The sequence below is a fragment of the Pocillopora damicornis genome, chromosome 2 (genome assembly GCF_964200805.1).
Source record: "Pocillopora damicornis chromosome 2, jaPocDami1.2, whole genome shotgun sequence".
Classification (NCBI taxonomy): Eukaryota; Metazoa; Cnidaria; class Anthozoa; order Scleractinia; family Pocilloporidae; genus Pocillopora; species Pocillopora damicornis.
In genome coordinates this window covers 14899662-14920364 of record NC_142671.1, presented here as the reverse complement: position 1 = coordinate 14920364, position 20703 = coordinate 14899662, and the positions used below count along the sequence as shown (strand labels likewise).

The 20703-nt window shown below is 37.9% G+C and overlaps 1 pseudogene across 1 annotated transcript; it reads left to right on the top strand.

The window, feature by feature from the left end:
* Positions 1 to 2990: 2990 nt before the first annotated feature.
* LOC149050015 (uncharacterized) lies at positions 2991 to 19243 on the top strand (annotated as a pseudogene). The gene is made up of 7 exons (XR_016182430.1): positions 2991 to 6649; positions 6926 to 6982; positions 9130 to 9498; positions 10096 to 10287; positions 12849 to 13121; positions 15295 to 15762; positions 16678 to 19243. The product of XR_016182430.1 is annotated as an uncharacterized LOC149050015 (transcript).
* Positions 19244 to 20703: the final 1460 nt, after the last annotated feature.

Here is a 20703-nt window from a genome sequence, read left to right as displayed (position 1 = left end):
ACTTGTCTCTAAATTACCCTGAACCCCTCTAGACACATTTAAATCAAGAAAGGGCAAATGTCTATCCTTTTCACGTTCAAGGGTGAATTGGATCGACGGCTCTACTGAATTCAAATGCGACAAGAGGCGCTCCGCTTCATTTCCGGATACCGCAGAAATAACATCATCGACATATCGTTTCCAGAAAAAGGGTTTAACCGGTGAAGTGGCTAAGGCCCTTTGTTCCACGTCTTCCATTACCATGTTAGCAATGACAGCAGAAACAGGCGAACCCATAGCTGTACCAAAAACTTGTTGATAGTATGTGCCGTTATATGTAAATTGCGTGGTTTTGAGGCAAAAAGACAGCAGATGAATAATATCCTCCACAGGCAAAGAAGTTCTTTGTCCTAGGGAAGCATCTTCTCTGAGTCTTTCCTCCGCAACCTTAACGGCAAGATCAACTGGGATTTTAGTGAAGAGCGAAACAACGTCGAAAGATACTAATTCTTCACAAGCGTCAAGAGTTTTATCTCTTATGAAATCCGTAAATTCGCAGGAATTTTTGACAGTGTAATCAGTATTCCCAACAACAGGCGACAAAATTCTCGCAAGATAACCAGAAATTGCATAAGTAGGAGAATTAACAAAAGAGACAATGGGTCTCAAAGGAATTCCAGGTTTATGAATTTTAGGTAAGCCATAAAAACGTGGACATAAGCCGCCACTACTGTATAACATTTTGTACGTAGAGTCACTAATTCTGCCAGCTTTTTTCAAATCAAGCAACATTTTGTTTAACTTTCTTTGAGTTTTACTGGTTGGATCAGAGTTTAAGACAGCATACGTACTCTTGTCATTGAGCAGAGACAAAGCTTTGTCGTGATATTGCTGTTTGTCCATAACCACAACACAATTACCCTTGTCAGCAGATAATACGAGCCTGTCCGGATCCTTTTTGAGAGTTATTACTTATGCAACCAGCGCCTTTGTTTGGAGGCTTGGCACATTAACTCCGCCCACGCTCCTTTAAATCGTGACGATGGCGGTCTGCTTCCTGACGCCTATTTATACCTCGTCAGAAAAAAGGCCGCTAATTAGTGATCATATAAAAGGACCTCTTGTTGCAGCGTTTAGATCACCCCTGATGAAGGCACTAGACAGGAGTGTCGAAACGTTGGGTCTATGAATTGTAACTTCTTCGGTTACATTCATTAAATCTGCAAACCAGTGTAGCTTCAAACTATGTCAGAATTGAAATAAATGAGCGCTTTAGGAATTAACGATATTCTGGATCGAGATCGGGTGTTACTAAACCGCAGATCAGCAGACCGCGGAACCAACGGAACCTGCGGAACCCTATATTTTTTGTGAAAGAATAGTAATGAAATAAAGTATAAAACTATAAGATCTTAACACTGTTTGAAAGTTCGCTTTTGGGTTTGAAGATGTTTAGTTTGAAAGAAAAGCATGTTTTAAATGTTCTTGACGTCCAACTTTAACTGTGGTGACGTTCACCGTAAAAGAGTATGTAATGTTAACGAGCAATCAAACGTCACCTACCCCGAGTTTTAATCATTGAACCGTAATTTGAAGGCTCCAGCGGTTTGGGTACTACGATATCCGAGTAACGCCTCATCCGGAGGCTCTCAGCAAACCTTTAAGCTAGAATAAACGGCCTTAAATTCGTTTCATTGTACATGACTCTGGAATGAGGAACACAAGCGTAAAGTGACATCATCGCCTGTGATGCACTGTTATCGAGAAACTTATTGTCATATTGTTTCCTGTGTGTATTCTGTTTACGCGTTAATTCCCTGCGAGTGTGTTTACGTTTCATTAGTTGTATCGTGTACTTGTGGTGGATGTTTGTAACGTTTATGAGATGTTAAGTAATTGTGTCAAGTAATTTGCCAGGTTTTGTGTATAAACTTAGTCTTGTGGATCAGTTTTTTGTCCTCTTTTTAAGAAGGAACGTCGTCGTTTTTTGCCTGTAAATCTATGCACCGTTAAGGTAAATATTTTTCTTTATTGCGAGTTTCATTTATTTGTAAGTTTTCGTTCTCTTGTATGTATTTTCTTACACTTGTTTAGTATCATAGGTGTTTGATGTTTTTAAACAAATGATAAACACGAAATTACGCGTGACTTCGGTTACGTGCTTGTAGAATTTGCGGTGATAAGGGTGTCCGTAATCGCGAATTCTCATCGTTTTGCTTCCAGTGGATTCGTTTGGTTGGCGTTACTCACAGGTATACCTTGGAAAGGATTGTGTAGAGGGCTAAGCAGATGAACTAAATAAGAACTAAATTTCCCTATATCAGCCCAAAAAATTCACACGATGCAAAAGAACAACCACTTGTATGGGATAAATTTATCGTTATTCAAAACTAGTCCAGATCTTTTAAAGGGTTGAGAGCGCGAATTTTCATTTCCATTCAAATCCTTACATTTCACTCATTGCGCAACATTAACATATTTGCATATTCACGGAGGCTTACTGTGTAAGCGTGGGTTTCCTGTGGTTGGAAGTCAAGGTAGTTCACAAAAAACCACATTTCTCTTTTAACGTTATCTACTTTATACCCGAAAACGAAATTTCGAACAGTGCTAAGGTACTTTTAGCATTTATTTTATTTCATTATTACTTATTTTTACAAAAAACTAATGGTTCCCCTGGTTCTGGAGGTCCTGGAGGTTCCACGGTCTGCTGATCCACAGTTTAGCAACACCCATCGAGATCTTGCTTAATGATTTTAAGGTAAAGAAGTGATATCAGCTGAGAACTAATACCTCTATTTAACAACAACTAAAAGTAGAGGAGAATTACATCCATCAGCTTGTGTTGAGCTTTGGCTTCGTTACTCTTTGCCATGTTCGATTTCGCGTAGAACTGAACAGTGCCATCCTTGATAAAAAAAAATAATGATAATGATAATAATAATAATAATGACAGTCTCCCTCCTTTTTTTTTAAATCCTTATGTTGGTATTGTTTATCTTTCGTCAGGCGGCGACCATAATCTTTAATGCAAAGATCCCAGCAAGGAAGTCATCCGAAAACTGGAGGGAAGACTGAAAAACGATGAAACTGCTTTGAAACAAATACATCAGTCATTTGGAATGGATACTCCACTGATCTACTCTCGGACAAGCGGATTTAGTGGAATTCTCGGTATGTTTCCGGGCACACCTGTTAAGCTATTAAAGGAAGTCTTTGAAGCTCTACAGTTATATGACCTTATTGATTTGTTTGAAGAAGAAAAACCACGAGCCACAAGATCGTTGGGACCTGCTCTTCGTTTACAGGAAATAGAGAAATTAAGGAATCCTGATGATCGTCCCATATCTTATCACAGCAGTGTTGCTGTTCTGCTTATTGACGGTGGGCAGACTAGCGAAACTGAGGGGGTTGAAAGGTTTTTTAAAGGTCTTAACAATAAGAGCGAGGTAGCTGTGATGAGCTGCAGAAACTTTCTTAAAGAAGCTAACATAGTGAGTTTGAAACGCTTGCATTTATTGGGGGAAAATCGCTTCGGAAATATGCTGAAGGATGCGGAGGAGAACTTCGAGAGGGAGATGAACAAATTGAGATCGACTTCTTCAGAAGTCATACAAAGTTGAATATCCAATCAAGGTTGATGAAAATGTATAAACGGAAATTAAAATAAAAGAGAACGCGGTCGTGGTGGTATGTCTGCATACCACGAAACTGACGCCAATATAATAGTTGAGCTAAAGCTAGACCTGCGTGGTCTTCATTACAGGTTTATGGTAGGTGCATAATTTATTGGTGATTTACAACACTTGAGGGCATCAACGCAATCTTTGTTGGTGCCATAAATGTAGACGAGAACGGTATTATGGTTGCACTTTGCACTAGGAGATCCTCGCCGAAAAGCTAACAAGTTTCTTTGAGGATTTAGGACTTAATACTATGGTCTAGGATTCGATAAAAATCACCAGGAACAAGGGAATATCTTCCATGCAGAACAGAGGTCCTTACAGTGTATTCAGGCAAGGAGAGCTAAGTGCGAGACGAGCACGAAATGGAAGACACGCGCAAGAGGAGGAGCGAGTCACGTACTCCTTCTCTCGCGTGCGACTAACCCTACGCGCTCTCCTCGCTTTCACGTTGTGTTTTTCTCTGCTCGCTGGAAAGTATTTAAGAATGACGCCTGCTTTTCAGGCGAAGGAATAATTAATTTCCTAATTCAAGTCGCTCATGGTTGAAAACAAATCTGTGCTTGATTCAGTTTAATTTAATGGTAATGACCACAGTCAAAACGATTCAAGACGCTTTTTTTTTCGACCAAATGGTCATGATAAATACTGAGAAATAATTCCCATTAACATCGATCAACTTGTGGTCTTATGTTAATTACTAAATCTTTAATTGTTAACTGTAATTTTTAATTGTGATTTTGTAACCAGGAGACTTATTTTTCGTTATTTGGTGTATTTTTCATACTCCCTCTTGACGAAGTTGACTTTCCACCGTGCCGCCAAGCAGTGATATCAATATCTGACTCTGTAAAGGAGAGGTTTGTCATTTCATTTCCCAGAAAAGTGAAATTGATCATCCATCCTAAGTCTCAGATGGCAAGCACATGGCTGCACGAAGAGCTTGTTGACGTGTCTGCTAGTTTTAGAGGTGATGGTTTCCTAACTTCGATGCTGGAGATTTTTACCAGACGCTGGAAAACGATGGACCTGATATCAGTGATGAGAGAATTAAAAAGGTCTTTAGCAGAAAAGCGTATGGCAAATAGAGGCTCTTCTCTTTATTTTACAAGAGAAAAAGTCACGGTAATATCTACTATAAAGGAGAATCTGTCGTGTCTTTTAAGGTTCTCAATGCATGAAGAGTCGACTAATTAGAAATTTTGGGCGGAAAGCGAGGTAGACCATCAAGCTAGCCGAGTAAAATTATGCTCGGTTTTAACTGAATTAAACAAATTCCAGAGGCCACTTTTCAGACGTTCACGTTGTAAAATCAATCTTTTTTTAAAACACCATCCTGCTTCCTAATTGGAATAGTTTATATAGGAAATAGACGATTGTCTGAGACCCAAGTGACCCAAACTCAGATTTAAAGGGGTTTCGTTTTAGTTTGATCGGATTATTAGTTTGATCGTCTCTAATAATGACGTCATTTTGTCGAAAAGGCAGCTATGCTTAATACTTAGAAATAATTCCAGTTAACTAAGATCATCTCGGGATACTATTATGTTTATTATTGTGTTGCTTTGGCTTGTACTGACGTTTACCTCATGAGGAAGCTTACACTTTGCATTGTTTGTTAGTAAAATTTATTATCAGAGAACTTAACCTTATAAAAAGCACCAGATCTGATTTAATTCACTTTTCTTTTACTCCTTAAATGACAGCTACGGAAAAAAAGCTCTTGAAAATATTACAACTCTGATATATAAGCGGCTGAAAGCAGACGGAAAGAGACAAAAATTCTTGCCTTTTGACGTTTTCTGCAAAATTTTCGCTTAACTTCGCTAATAGCAAAAAGGTGTGATCTCCTTCTTAACCGTGTAGTATCTAAAACATTAGCGCTAGGGGCGGAGAAAGTTAATGAAAAACAACTCCATAAGTCACAGTAGGATCTCTAACTTCAATAGTGTAAATAGTGCTATGAGGATAACGGCTATCATCCTTAGCTATAGATTAGCTGTTATTGGCTCCCATGGTATTTTTGACTTTGTTTCACAGAAGTGTTTTCTCCATGAGAATAGCCCCTGATAGCTAATAAGCAATATATTAGCCAATGACGATTAAACTTCTTAAGCAATCACGTTCTCCAAAACTTTGAAATTGATTGTTTGTGTCTACCACCCCTTCGTTATTTTTTACGAATTATGGAGTTACCTTTTAATGGATGAGCACACAGGATGTATCGCCCTTAATTTCGATTCCAGGCAAACTGATCTTGATTCTGATTCTGTATGATTACGTTCTTAAGATGTTGCTAATGCCTCTTTGCTGATGGTGTGTCATTCCAGTGACGTCTTCCAGAGGATAATAATTTTGTAAGTTCGGGCATTGAATACAAATCACTGAAAAGAACGAACATTTGAACGATTGACCCAAATTCCTCTTTCAAGGGCTAAAATGAAAGAGATTTCGAGAGTTTTTTTATCACAGATATCTTGATAAATGTCTCTTCAGGTACTTAGACCCTACCACATTTATTAATCAGGGTAAGGGTCTGGTAGCTCGCGTGACGTTCGCACATCATTGGTTTTCGAACGTCACGCGAGCTGGTGGCTAGTCATGCAACACTTTTAAGTCACAATTCTTCCGCCTGTGTCCGCCATGTTGGTCGGCGAACAAGCATTAGGCAAACTCTGCATCATCTTCGCGCTACAGAAGACCCATATATTCAGAAAATATGTCTAAACTGGAATATAGTGACCTTATATTTAGGATAGGTACGAAAATTGGCGTAAACTATTTAAGAAGATTGGTTTTTATGTGCAGAGAGCAGATCTCAGAAGACAGTAAAGGCAAGATCACAAATGCACTCGAATTATTTAAAGAACTTGAGAAACAGGGTAACCTTGGAATCGACCGGTTAGGAACTTTGAAAGAGATTTTGAATCAGTTGAAAAAGCGATCCATGCTCAAGGAGGTGGAAGAGTTTGAGAACAAGAGAAAAGGTGCCCAATTAATGCTAGTTATATTAATTTATTTTGAAATTCAGCGAAGGAAATTTGAAAGCCAGAAGTGCCTTTTTGCTCAATAAGTTCAATTTAAGGCTTACAGCTTCTTCATTGATTGCAAAGGATATGATTTCTTGCTAAGAGGAAATATGTATTCATTTGATAGTATTGGTTTTGGATATTGGTTTTTAATTTTATGTTCCCATGTTGCCAGCATTAAGAATCTTTCGTCATCATGGCTTTAGATAACCTCACGAATCCTTTAAATTTCAGCTCAGTCAGTCGGCATCATTGTTTCATTCAAGCAGTGTGCTATCGATTTGACAGGAGGTAAGGTGTAAAAAGGCAAGGTTCTTGTGCATGTAAATATAATTATTTAGGGAAAACAGTCATGGGCCAGATGCAGAATATGAGTAACGGAAATGTAAGATATAATTAGACATGGTATTTATAATGGTACTTAGGAATCAGTGTTTGGCCAGTTATGCCTTACGACATAGTTCTATTAGGTTATTTTTGTGTGCTAAACAATTAAGTCGACTCCTATAAGCTCCAGTCCATCTAATATAAGTTCCAAATAGTCAGAAACAATGATAATCAGGGATACAGGCAAAAATACATGACTTAGTTCCAACCTTTCTTCTAAACTTTCCATTTTAAAGGAGTGCCAAATGGTTTAATTCTTTCAATGCTCACAAACTTTCAAAATTTGGCTTCTGCTTGATGTACTGGCAAAATTTGAAAATATATTTATTTTCCCATGCGTGTAATATTCTTGCTTTAGTCTGCATTTATGCATACCCAGATCAATTGCTCAAAATGCAGTTTTACACAAATTAGTTTAAGCTGACAAGGTGCTAATCTGGAAGCTTTAGAGAGAGAATTAATTAGGATTTGTGCTTGATTGGAAAATCTACCATCTATATAATGCTGTAATATTTAATCTCTAGCTTTCAATTACATTTAAGAAAAGCAGACTCATGTCCATGATTCCAAAGGTTCCCTTCTTTCTTTCATACACTCCCATGGTGCTATTTTTTTGGTAGGTTAGGGTTGTGTGTGTATGTGTGTGTGTCTGGAGGGGAGGTGGGGTGGGAGTGGTAGTCATAGCATTGTATACAATTTTGGAATTGGCTTAAATGATGTTAGATATTTAGTTACCAGTTTGGACACTAGGCCTTGTTTGAAAGACATATACAAATGGCCTTCAGCCTGTAGTTGTCTATTGTTAATGTGGTGCAGTGACTTTAAAATCTGCCATATTTATTATTTTCGTGGGTTTTTGTTAAGATTTTCATACCTGGACTTTAAGCTTTCTCTAGTTCAGCTACCTGAACACAATGTTCAAAAGTATTTCAGTCCAGTCATGTCAATTGAATTAATTTGCATTGTGAGAACAAACCAAAAGATTGTGTACAGGCTGAGCACTTATCACCACTGTCAATTATTTTATCTGTGAGTTTTGCCCAGCTTCAAATTAAGCTATTATTATTCTCCTCCACAAAACAAACACTGTTGGCAGCTAACTTAGGTTTTAGCAGTGAAGACTGATGTGAACATAATATTATACAGAATTTGCCTTTGGACACTGATTCTTGGCCCTTAGTTGGTATTTTAAAACTACATTGCAAACTAAGTTAAGCTCTATATCATTGACTTTTTGTGATCAGGTGATTAGGGTTTGTGTAATGTGTTATAACTCCTTTTTTGCATGCAGTTACAATAACCTCAACACATCATATACTGAGGCAAAGCCATGGAAAATTAAATTTGTATGGCTTTCTCTAGTAAACTGCTGAAAACATAATTTTCAAAAATGAAGTTTAGTGTTGTTCTTGCGGGTTTGATATCACATCCTAGTTTATTTTTGCCCTCTCCCAAGAAAGCATATCAATACTGTATTTTGATAAATTTTGTTGCCAAACACACACTGAAAAACTGTTAGAAACTGTAACTGTCTCAAAAACAATGTTCTTTCCTTTAAGTGTTCTTAGAAGAGAAGTTTGACTGTCCAATCAAGAGAACTTTTCAAAAATTATCCTCATATTTAAAATGTAATATTAACTTGATGCTTAAATAATTTTGAATATTATTGATTCAGAATAATTAATTTCCTACCATTATAAAAAATCTACACATGTAAAGAAGCTATTTGCATACTGCAAATAATTTTGAGTGTATACATAATAGGTCAATATAATTGTATTTTTAATGTCTTAAAATAACTCAAACAAGGCTGTAATTCTTGTGTAACTAATATTGAAAAAATTTCTGGAGTAGTGTGTGTGGTTGCATGTGGTGTGTGTATGTGTGGAGTGGGTGAGTGTGTGGAGGGGGGAGGGGGCAGCATTGTGGCACAATTCTATCTCAGAGAAATTGTTTTTTTAAAAAAATTGGTATGCGTTTGTTGCATGTTTCTTTTGATGAGATACACTGTACTGTGATTACTTAAGATCAAAAATGACTTGTTTCAACAGCGATCAAGATGGTTTGTAACTTTCGCACAATTGCTGGTGCTCTCCTGGTAGTTGGTAGTGGCATGGCTCTCCGTAGCTGCTCAACTCTTGATGAGTTTGTGGAGACCTTCAACAAAGTTGTGCTGGTTGCATACACCAAACTGGTTGAGATCAGTGAGGGATCTCTGTGCTTCACAGTACAAGCAGAGACGCCAGCGGCTCTAAAGGAATTATGGAACGCCTACAAAGATGGAACATTACAGAGACGTCTTCAAAAATTTCTAGTTACCGATGACATCAAACAGTTGACAGATGCGAAAGACATTGAGGTGGCTGTTTTCATCGATGAGCAAGAGTATGTGATGTCATTTAATTTTCTGCAAAATCAAGGTATGGTAACATATGTACAGATGCGTGTTGAATTTAAGTTTGGACAAATGTAACGTTGAACGGGAAAAGCTACTACGATAGGGTTAAAATTCCTTGGGAAAGTTGTTGAAAACACATCCTATATCCAAATATTTTAACAGACCATTCTTACGTTTACATAGAACCTGCCCTCCCCCCTCGAACAATGTTGGTGAAATTAAACAGTCTCCACGTCTTGGTCAAGTTTATAGAGCACAATTCAACATTCTTTGAGGGAGAGGGGGAAGGATTTGATTTCAGTAATTTTGCGTTAAGTGTCTTAAGACTTTTAACCTCCTATGTGGGTCAAACAGTGAGAAACATGTTTCATCAAGGTGATCCTGAGTCCATTTGCAGCTATAAATTATAAAAAAAGGGAAAAGGAAGAGTCACCCTTTCAGCATGGGAAGGAAGCAAATCCTCAACTGAAACAAGTATTCAGCCTGTTTTAAAGTAAAGAATGCACGGTTACCCAGAAGTGATCTCGATATCTTGTATTGAACAATGATTGCTGTATCTGACAATCCAGCAAGATTGGTTGATCCTAGCTTAATCCTCTTTCTTATTGTATCCTTCCAGCAGTACCTGATTTGAAAGTAGAGCGGTTTCGAAGGAAATCTGACTCCTTCTTTCACATCAATTCAAATCAGAGAGAGATTGCCATGATGAAGCTGACACAAGCAAAAAACCAGTTGAGCTTTGAAAGACAAGTTCATGGAGAGGAAATAAAGAAACTAAAGGAGAAGACTATCCTGGCAAGAGAGCCGAGGGGTAGGATTGATAAAACTCTGCATTTTGTACGTATCCTATGCTCTGGCTGGGATCAGTTATGGGACAATATGAAGGTTATATTTTACAACACATTTATATGGGATAGAGCTCGGGAATCAGCTGGGTTTTGTGTGGAGTAGAGTATAACTCAGTTGAAAAAGTAAAGAATGTCTCAGAAGAATGGTATCTTCTATATTTTCAGATCAATCTGGCATGCTTCGTATAGTTTACACTACAACCAAATGCTAAAGCACCAAGAATGCATGCTGATAATTTCATTCCCTTCGTTCATCGCCGGTCTCGGTTCAAAAAAGTCAGGGATGTTTTTCCGCTCATTTTCGATGTAACCTGACAAATTGGTTTTATTTTTAAAAATTCTCTTGTTTATCTTTTATACAGCATAAATTTTGTGCAAACATGAGAAGCTATCCTCAATTTTTCCACTGTAGCGAGTTAATGTTGTTAAATAAATGCTTCCTGGAGAAAACGGGGTAGAAGATACCGCAAGCAATTCTTTAAGTAAAATTCAGTCAGAAGTTAGATTAATCGAAAACGAAAGAGAATGAAACGTGACGCAGAGTAGAGTACATATCAAGCCAACCTTGTAAGCAAACTGGAAGTTGTTTGCACGTGGTTAGCTGATCAGTATTGTCGCTCTTTCTCAGGGCCATGACTTTCTAAACAATTTGTTATCCTGCTGTCCTGGTGTTCAATTCTTCGAAGAAAACAAGAAACAGGACCATCATAGAAATTATGTTAAATGTTTCGGGAAACAAGTACGGACTATAGTACTTTTATCGTCACTTGAAAAGCGATGATGTGTTGTATTCTTTTCTCTTTCGCGATCTTGTCTTGTAACACTAAACAGATTATTGACCATACTTCTTCGGCGAAACGCGTTCTGATGAACACGAGTATAACGAAGCCTATTTCAATTTATTTTTACCTCGTCAAGGTATGATTGCAATGATAAAAGGTAGTTATATGCCATGCAAATAGTGGCTTGTATAGGGAAAGTTTCCTTGTACAAGCCAAAGTGTAAATGTAATTTACAAGTACCTTCTAGTTGGCCAGGCTAATTCGGACAGTTCTAGTGCTGCATCGGCAAACTGAATAATACGTAAGAACCCATTGGATTCGCTCATTTTCTGTTTGAAACAATTTTATCCATAGTCAAATTTCTGAGTTAGTTTGCTGGCCCAAAGAAGCTCCTGAATTATTGATCAGCTGATTAGTGACCGTCGACAACACATAAAAGCCAAATCTGAAATTTTGGTTTTTTTTTAATGACCTGTGTGATCGTAATGATCCAGGTCAGGTCGCTGTAATTGACTGACAATTTAACAAAGTCAATCGTCGTGAGCTTCGCCGCGTTTCCTGGTGATCGGTCATCGCCATATTATTGTGGACTCATGCGGAACGTCGCAATTACGTTACAGTTGACGTCTTCGAGTTCTCGAGCAGTTTAGTGGCGTCTGTTCCTCATTAATTCGTAGCGATTATTTTCAAGCGTTCCTCCATCCCTCCCCTCCTTTTTAGAGTTTACAGAAGTCCGGATTGAGGGCTCATGGCTGGGTTGCTCAAGAACATTAATCTTAATTTTATACACCCGGAAAACTGGGTGAAACCTAGCGGAAGCATCTTTGCTAAAATTTAACTTAATCGGGGCTATAGGGGAGTGATACCGTATTTACCGTAAGCAAGCGTGGTGTAGAACCAACCTTAAGCAAATTGGAACATTGTTTGCTCGTGGTTAACTTTGTCGCTCTTTCTTAGGTCCACGAATAGCTAGCGATTTTAGCCTGCTGTCGTGGTGTTCAGGTTATCCTAGAATATAAGGAAGTCATTATGCATCACAAAACTTTCGTTTGATAAAGGTTCATGAAAATAAGTACGAAGAAAAAAACGTCAAATGACATGCACAGTAGTAATAGATTCTGGAACTTGAACCATTATTAGAAAAGCAAAAATTTTTTTTTATACCTGTCTTACCTCAGACAGCTTACTTTCACTGCTTGTTTTGCAAATCGCCTAATGCTAATTCATTGATGCAACAAGAACAGTAGCAATAAAAATCACCAGTTACTTCGTGTTTAGCAAAGGGGGGAACAACGGGAGAATTTTTGAACGCCTCTTTTTTTGAACAGTTAGTCTGTTGTTATTTCGATGAACTGAAATATATTATTATAATTATGTCAAAATTCATCTAACGTAACTGAGTACACACGTACCTTTGATATGGTTCGTTGTCAAAGTTTAACTGAAATGTCACATATTCTCCGTACGAACAGAACGATAGTAATTATGATAAATACATCTAACGATATGAAAGCTTGGATAAACCAAAGAGAAACCGTCTTCCTTTACAACCACTTGACATATGCAAGTCACCAAAATAATTGTCGTTGGAAATAAGCAAAATTATATATAAAAAATAGGTCAACTACTTATTTTGATAAACTCTTAAATCCTTTCCTAAAAAGGTCTTTTAAGTGTTATCACTACCAATCGTACTCCTCAATTTAAGCTATTTCACTTTATTATTTTTTTTTCTGTTTCAGAATATGAGATTCTCGAACGTCCAAGGGAAAGACGTCGAAGAAATTCTGATTCCAATCTGTATTTCAAAGTAAGAGAAGGAGAGGTTGAACAAACTGATAACTAACCAGAGCGAGCTTCAGAGGGTGAAGCACAATTGGATTTCGAGAAGCGTATGTTATTAGAGAATTATTTACAGAATATCCACGAAACACACAGCATGACGACAGAGACAAGTGACAGCGGAATAAGAACACTTGGTGCAGCATCTGAAATAGAAATGCAAGACATATCTGGTAATTATTTTATTTTATTCATGGCATGTCAGTCCCCAAAGTGTTTGGTAGATAGCAGAGTGACATTTCAGGAGGATCGTAAAACACTGAGTTACTCCGCCAGTACATGTAACCTACAAGGGAAATTTTCTAAGGTTAGAGGTGGGAAGAACTTCAGGTCTCTTGAAAAGATATCTAGTTCATAAGGGAATTAAACTAAATGAGCGCTTTAGGAGTTAACGAGATTCTGGATCAAGATCGGGTGTTTCTAAACTGTGGATCAGCAGATCGCGGGAACTCCGGAACCTCTGAACTCTATATTTTTAGTAAGAGAATACAAATGAATCAAAATATAAAACTATAAAACGTTTTTGGGTATAAAGAAGATTAGTTTCAAAGAAAAGTATGTTTTAAATGTCTTTGACGTCCAACTTTAACTGTGGCGACATTCACCGTAAAAGGGTATGTAATGTCATAATAAGCAATCTGTAGTTTTTGTAGTGTGATCGTCCGGGTGAGTGTAGTTCTGAAAAGAACTGTTGTTGGTGACTGACGTTTCGACTATCTGTGCGATAGTCATCTTCAGAGCCAAGTAAGGAATAGTTGTCAGTCGATGATGTTATAAAGTCTGGTCTGTTGAACGTGATTGGTCTGTTTAGCCGTGATGTGATTGGCTGGAAGACTCATGTAGAGTTTGTTAACAGTCATTGGTCGGTTTCGATCCGTCTGTTGTTTGTCGGTCTGTTTGTCGATGTTCAGAAACAATCACATTTCTGAACATCACCGACAAACTAATCACAGAATCGACTGGGACTCTGCTAAATGCTTAACCTACAGTACAAACTACTTTCAACGACTGACTCTGGAAAGCTGGTTCACTAACTTAGAACAGACGCCTCTCAACAGATGTCAACAATTACCAGCACCTTACAAACGACTCATTAACGACGTAACAAACCGACAAACAGACCGACAAACAACAGACGGATCGAAACCGACCAATGACTGTTAACAAACTCTACATGAGTCTTCCAGCCAATCACATCACGGCTAAACAGACCAATCACGTTCAACAGACCAGACTTTATAACATCATCGACTGACAACTATTCCTTACTTGACTCTGAAGATGACTATCGCACAGATAGTCGAAACGTCAGTCACCAACAACAGTTCTTTTCAGAACTACACTCACCCGGACGATCACACTACAAAAACTACTGATACTCCTGGGTTCAAACCATTTACTTTAATAAGCAATCTGCAGTCATTTACCCCGAGTGAGAGCTGGAATCAGCGGCGTTAAATTCCTTTTCATTGTACATGTCACTGTAATGAGGAACATGAGCGTAAAGTAACATCATCGCATTTTTATCGCGAAACTTATTGTTTTCTGTATGTATTTCGTTTACGCGTTAATTACGCGCGAGTGTTTTTACGTTTCATCAGTTGTATCGTGTACTTGTGGTTGATGTTTGTACCGTTTGCGTGATGTTACGTAATTATGTTAAGTAATTTGTGAGGGTTTTGTGAATAAATTAGTCCAGTGGATCAATTTTTATGTCCACTTTTTAAGAAGCAGCGTTGCCGTTCATTTCCATGCAAATCCTTACATTTCACCCATTGCGCAACGTGAACATGTTTGCATATGCACAGAGGCTCACTATGTGAGCTTGGGTGTCCAGTGGTCGGACGTTAAGGATTGATGGTAACAAGAAAAACACATTTTCCTTTTAACGTTATCTTCTTTATACCCGAAAACGAAATTTCGAACAGTGTTAAGGTATTTTTAGCATTTATTTTATTATGTTTTTACTTTTTTTCTTACAAAAAAATCTAATGGTTCCGCTGGTTCCGCTAGTTTTGCGGGTTCCGGAGGCTCCACGGTCTGCTGATTTACAATTTGATAACACCCATCGAGATCTTGCTTAATGATTTTAAAATAAAAAGCTGTTATCAGTTGAGCACCAACACCTTTATTTTAACAATAACCCAAAGTTGAGGAGAATTACATCAATCAGTTTGTGTTGAGCTTTCACTTAGTTACTCTTTGCTATGTTCGATTTCTTGTAAGACTGATCGATGAACAGTACTATCCTCGACAAAAAAAATAATGATTATGATGATAATAATAATGAGAGCCACCCCCTTTTTGTTTTGAATTCTTTGTATGTTGGTATTCATTTTTTGTCAGGCGACGACCACAAACTTTGCTGGAAAGATCTCAGCAGGGAAGTAATCAGAAAACTGGACGGGAGACTGAAAAACGATCAAACTGCTTTTAAACAAATATGGAAGTCATTTGGACTTGATAGATTTTGGTTCTTCTCTCAGAAAGGAAAAGTTAGTGAAATTCTCGGTATGTTTCCGGACACCCCTGTTAAGCTATTCAAAGAAGTCTGTGAAGCTTTACAGTTACATGACCTGATTGATTTGCTTGAAGAAGGAAAATCACAAGCCACAAGTTCGCTGCGACCTGCTCTTCTTTTACAGGAAATGGAGAAATTAAGGAATCCTGATGATCGTCCCATATCTTATCACAGCAGTGTTGCTGTTCTGATCATTGACTTTGAGGAGACTTGTGACACCGAGGGGATTGAAAAGTTTTTTAAAGGTCTTAACACTAAGAGCGAGGTAGCTGTGATGCATTGCAGAAACACTATTTAAGCAATGAGTTTCCAGGCCTTGGAAAAATGGATTTCGACCTCTTCAGAAGTCATACAGAGTTGGATATCCAATCAAGGTTGGTGAAAATGTCTAAACGGAAATTAACAAAAAAGAACACGCCCGAGGTGGTATGTCTGCATACCACGAAACAAACATAAATGTAGTAATTAAGCTAAAGCTAGACCATCGTGGTCTACATTACGAGTTTATGGTAGGTGCATAGTTTATTGGTGATTTATAACACTTGAGGGCATAAGCAGAACTTTGTTAGTGCCGTAAACTTAGACGAGAACGGTACTATGGTTGCACCTTGCACCATGAGATCCTTTCCCAAAGTTAAAAAGTTTCTTTGAGGATTTAAGACTTAACACTATGGTCTAAGAATCAATAAATCGATATATCACCAGAAACAAAGGAACATTTACCATGCAGAACAGAAGTTCTTTCAGCATATCCAGGCAAGGAGAGGTAAGCGCGAGGCGAGCACGAAATGGAAGACACGCGCGAGAGGAGGCGCGAGTCACGTACTCCTCCTCTTGCATGCGGCTCACCCTACGCGCTCTCCTCGCTTTCACCTTGTGTTTGTCTCCGCCCGCTAAAAAAATAATTAAGAATAACGCCTGCTCTTCAGGCGAGGGAACAACTAATTTCCTTATTCATATCGGTCGTGGTTGGAAACAAATCTGTGCTTGATTCAGTTTAATTTAATGGCATCGACCGTAGTATGAGTCAAGGCGCTTTTTTTCGAGCAAGCGATCATGATAAATACAGAGGAATAATTTCCATTAACATGAATCAACTTGTGGTCTTACATCTGTTACTGAATATTTAATCGTCAACTGTAATTCGTAGGTGTAGTTTTGTAACGAGGAGACTTACATTTTGCGTTCTTTTTAAAATTTATCCTCAGATAAATATTCGTTAGTTGCTGTATTTTTCATCTTCGATCGTCCCTATGGTTGGTTCACTCCAGCAGTAACTTCATTTTTTGAATCTGTAAAGGAGAGGTTGGTCACCGCATTCCCCACAAAAGTGAAATTGATCATCCATTCGTCGCTCCTTCAGCCACATTCATGGCCGCACAAAGAGCTTGTTGAGGTCTCTGTTCCTTTTGATGGTGATGTTTTTCTACCTTTGATGCTGGAGATTTTTATCAAACGCTGGCAAAAGATGGACCTGATATCAATGATGAGAGAGTTAAAGAGGTCTTTGGCAAGAGAGTCTAGTGGGAGTGACTTTTTTTCAAAGAGACTTTGAGGAGTTCATTGTAAAAGAGAATTTGTCGTGTCTTGTAAGGTTCATAATGCATGAAGAGCCGACTAATTAGTAATATTGCGGCAGGAAGCGAGGTAAACCATTAGGGCTAACCGAATTAGATTATACTCAGTTTTAACTTAATTAAGCTAAATACAGAGGCCACTTTTCGGACATTTACTTTGTAAAATTAGTCTTTTTTGAAAACGCTGTCCTGCCTCCCACTTGGACAATTTTAAACGGGAAGTAGACGATCGTCTGAGACCCAAGTGACCTAAACTCAGATTTAAAGCGGCTTCGTTTTAGTTTGATCGTCTCTAATTATGACGGCATTTTGTCGAGCAGGCAGCTATGCTAAATACTGATGACTAATTCCAATTAACTTAGATCATCTTGAGATACTACTTTTATATCATTGTGTTTTCGTTTGGCTGGTACTAACTTTTACCTGAAAAGGAACCTTACACTTTGCATTGTTTGTAAAATTCCTCAGAGAACTATTCGTTATTTGTTGTATTTTTTATCTACGATTGGCCCTTTTCTCCAACGACTGATCGAAATCAGTTTTTGACGATCTCCCTCTTAGTCGTATAGTATCCAAAACATCAGTGCTAGGGGCGGAGATAGTTAATGAAAAAAACCTCCATAAAGCACACTAGGATCTCCAAATTGAATAGTGTAAATAGTGCTATAAGGATAACGGCTGTCATCCTTAGCTTTGTTCTCTTTCAAGATTTCGGTTTTATTTGCTGTTATTGGCTCCCATATTATTTTCCCCTTTGTTTTACAGAAGTGTTTTCTCATTGAGACTAGCGCATGATGTATAATAAGTATGTTAAAACCAATGCAAATTAAACTTTTTATTCTATCACGTTCTCCGAAACTTTGAAGTTCATTGCTTATGTCTACCACTCCATTTTTTTACGAATTGTATGGTTAACTTTTAGTGGAGAAACATTATCCACTATTCATAAGATTTTGGTATAAGTATAGGAAATCGCACGTACGCGAGTGCATATCGTGACAAATAGGCGCGAGTGATTATTTAGAAGTTTTCGTTATCTCTCGAATTTTTCGAGTGTAATTTGAAAACCTCTCACAGCATCACGAGGGACCATAAATCATGAAATGCACGAACAGAAACAAATAAGATCTGACAAATGCATGAAATGCACAAGATCTAATTTAGTTCACTTTTCGTTACTCCTTAAATGACAGCCGCGGGGAAAAAACCCCTCTTTGAAAATATTACAACTCTGATATATGAACGGTTGAAAGCAAACGGAGAGAAATAGAAATTATTGCCTTTTGACGTTTTCTGCAAAATTTACGCTTAACTTCGCTAACAGCAAAAAGTGTGATCTCCCTCTTAACCGTATAGTAGCTAAAAGATGGGTGCCAGGGACGGAGAAAGTTAATGAAACACAATTCCATAAGGGACAATAGAATCTCTAATTTCAATAGCATAAATAGTACAGTGCAATAAGGATAACGGCTGTCATCCTTAGCTATAGCTTAGCTGTTATTGGTTCCCATAGTATTTTTAACTTTTGTCACAGAAGTGTTTTCTCCTCAGTTGAGAATAGCCCGTGATGTCTAATAATATGGGAATAAACGAGTAACTTACATTCACTCGTTTATGCAATTATGGTTTATGAATTTAATGCAACCTGTGTTCTATTCTTTGGAATTTTATAGGCTCTTGGATGAAATAAGTGTGTTTAGTTCACGTTTTTCGTGGATTACTTAAGTACACGCTTAACTCTTATTTAATTTTCTACAATTCCTTAATGGCAGCATACATTCCAACTGTAAAAGGACGTAAGACAATGGGTTTGTGTTTGCGCCCAAAACTAGCTCGAGAACAACAGGTGCTTGTGCTTAAAACCACTTTAAGTGATGTTTTACCAGGGCGTGAAAACTTGTGTACTCATTCAAAAGTGTGCAGCTCAAATGAAAAAAGCAAACGAGCCTACGAAAGGTAATTTTAAATGTGGTGAACACAGCCTGAATTTGTTGAAATGATAGTTGGAAGTCATGGGTACTTAATGTACTAGGTAGGTCCACCAAACTGGTTAATTCCAGTGAAAAATATTTGATGATTGCACAAATAAACATTGTCTTCTACAAAAGTGATCATAATACTTTTTCTTGCGCGAAAACTAATGAAAAAACATTCAGTATTATGTTTACTTGTACGAAAAATAAAGAAAACATTATTCATTAGAAAGAGATTACTGGTGGTTATCATGTTCAAACTTACAACTTCTATCCTTTCGCAAAAACCTCTCCCCCTGGACAACGAATTCTAAGTGACTGAGGTCCCCGGGCTTTTTTCGAGTGTGTTCGAGTGTTAGCCTTGACGTTAAGCTACCTGCGCTTTAAGTGGCCAGTCTAGATCAAAGGTGAGTGAAGCCCACTCTCAAGCAAAAACCTAGCGATCAAGTGTATGTGTTAATGCATCCAAAGCAAAATAGCGCGTGACAAAATCAAGTTAGTCTAAGAAGTCCCGTTTGATTCAACAACACACTCCGATTGACCTGCGTGTCAGAAACTACCCTCTCATCCTCTGAACTTTGGACAGCCATTTTAACCTCAAAACCTTATAAAGGAACCTATGTAGGTATGTTTAACATGTTCAGATTAGGTAACCAATTGATTAAACTTAATGGATCATCGTTGCACACATTAGATCTGACGAATTATAATTTCTCATGAAATTGTCAGCTTGAATTGAATAAACGGGACACTGATTTAAATGAGACAGAACCGTGAATTCAATTATCTACCATGAATTGTATTCTGGCTGGACCTTGGTTCATCAAAGTGGACAAGTTTGATGTAGATAAGCAATGCCTGATGTTTCGAGGAGGCTTCTTATCCCATGATTTGCTACAATCTATACCTGGACGGTTAATATTAATAGTATAGCATCATTATGAAATCAACATTTACATCCTAATTGCATATAATTAGCCTCGTTTTATCTTTACTAAAATTCCTTGCGCCGGCTTGTATAGGGCCTGTATAGCCTAACATTTAAGAGTTATGTTTCTAACAAAGCGTCCACCTCTGTCGGATTGTCTGGGCTCTGTTTCCCAACAATAACCTCCCAATTATTGGTTGACCCTGAATAGTACAACTGAAAACTTACAGCAAGTGGAATGCTTTCTCTCTACTACGCGTTATGCGAGTAAACAATGCTGTTTATTAGCCTCTGATCTCTTTTCTCTTCTTGCTGCACAAGTGCACGATACCAAGAAGTATGAGTAATTCCTAGCGGATCGATGATCGTCGCGAACAATACTTTTATTTTTGCGTCAAGCCAATAATTCTTGTCGCATCGATGAAAGGAACGTTTGTGATATCAGGGCATCTATATACTACCACGTGATAGACTGGGTGTATCGCCCTCTATTTCAATTCCAAGCAAACTAATCTTGATCCTGATTCTGTATGATTACTTTCTAAAGATGTTGCTTATGCCTCTCGGCTGATGGTGTGTCAGTTCAGCGATGTCTTCCAGAGGGCGATAATTCTGTGAGTTCGGGCATTGGATACAAATCACAGCAAAGAACGAACTACTGAACGATTGACTCAAATTCCACTTTCAAGAACTAAAATAAAAGAAATGTCGAGAGTTTATTTTTATTTTTATCACAGATATCTTGATAAATGTATT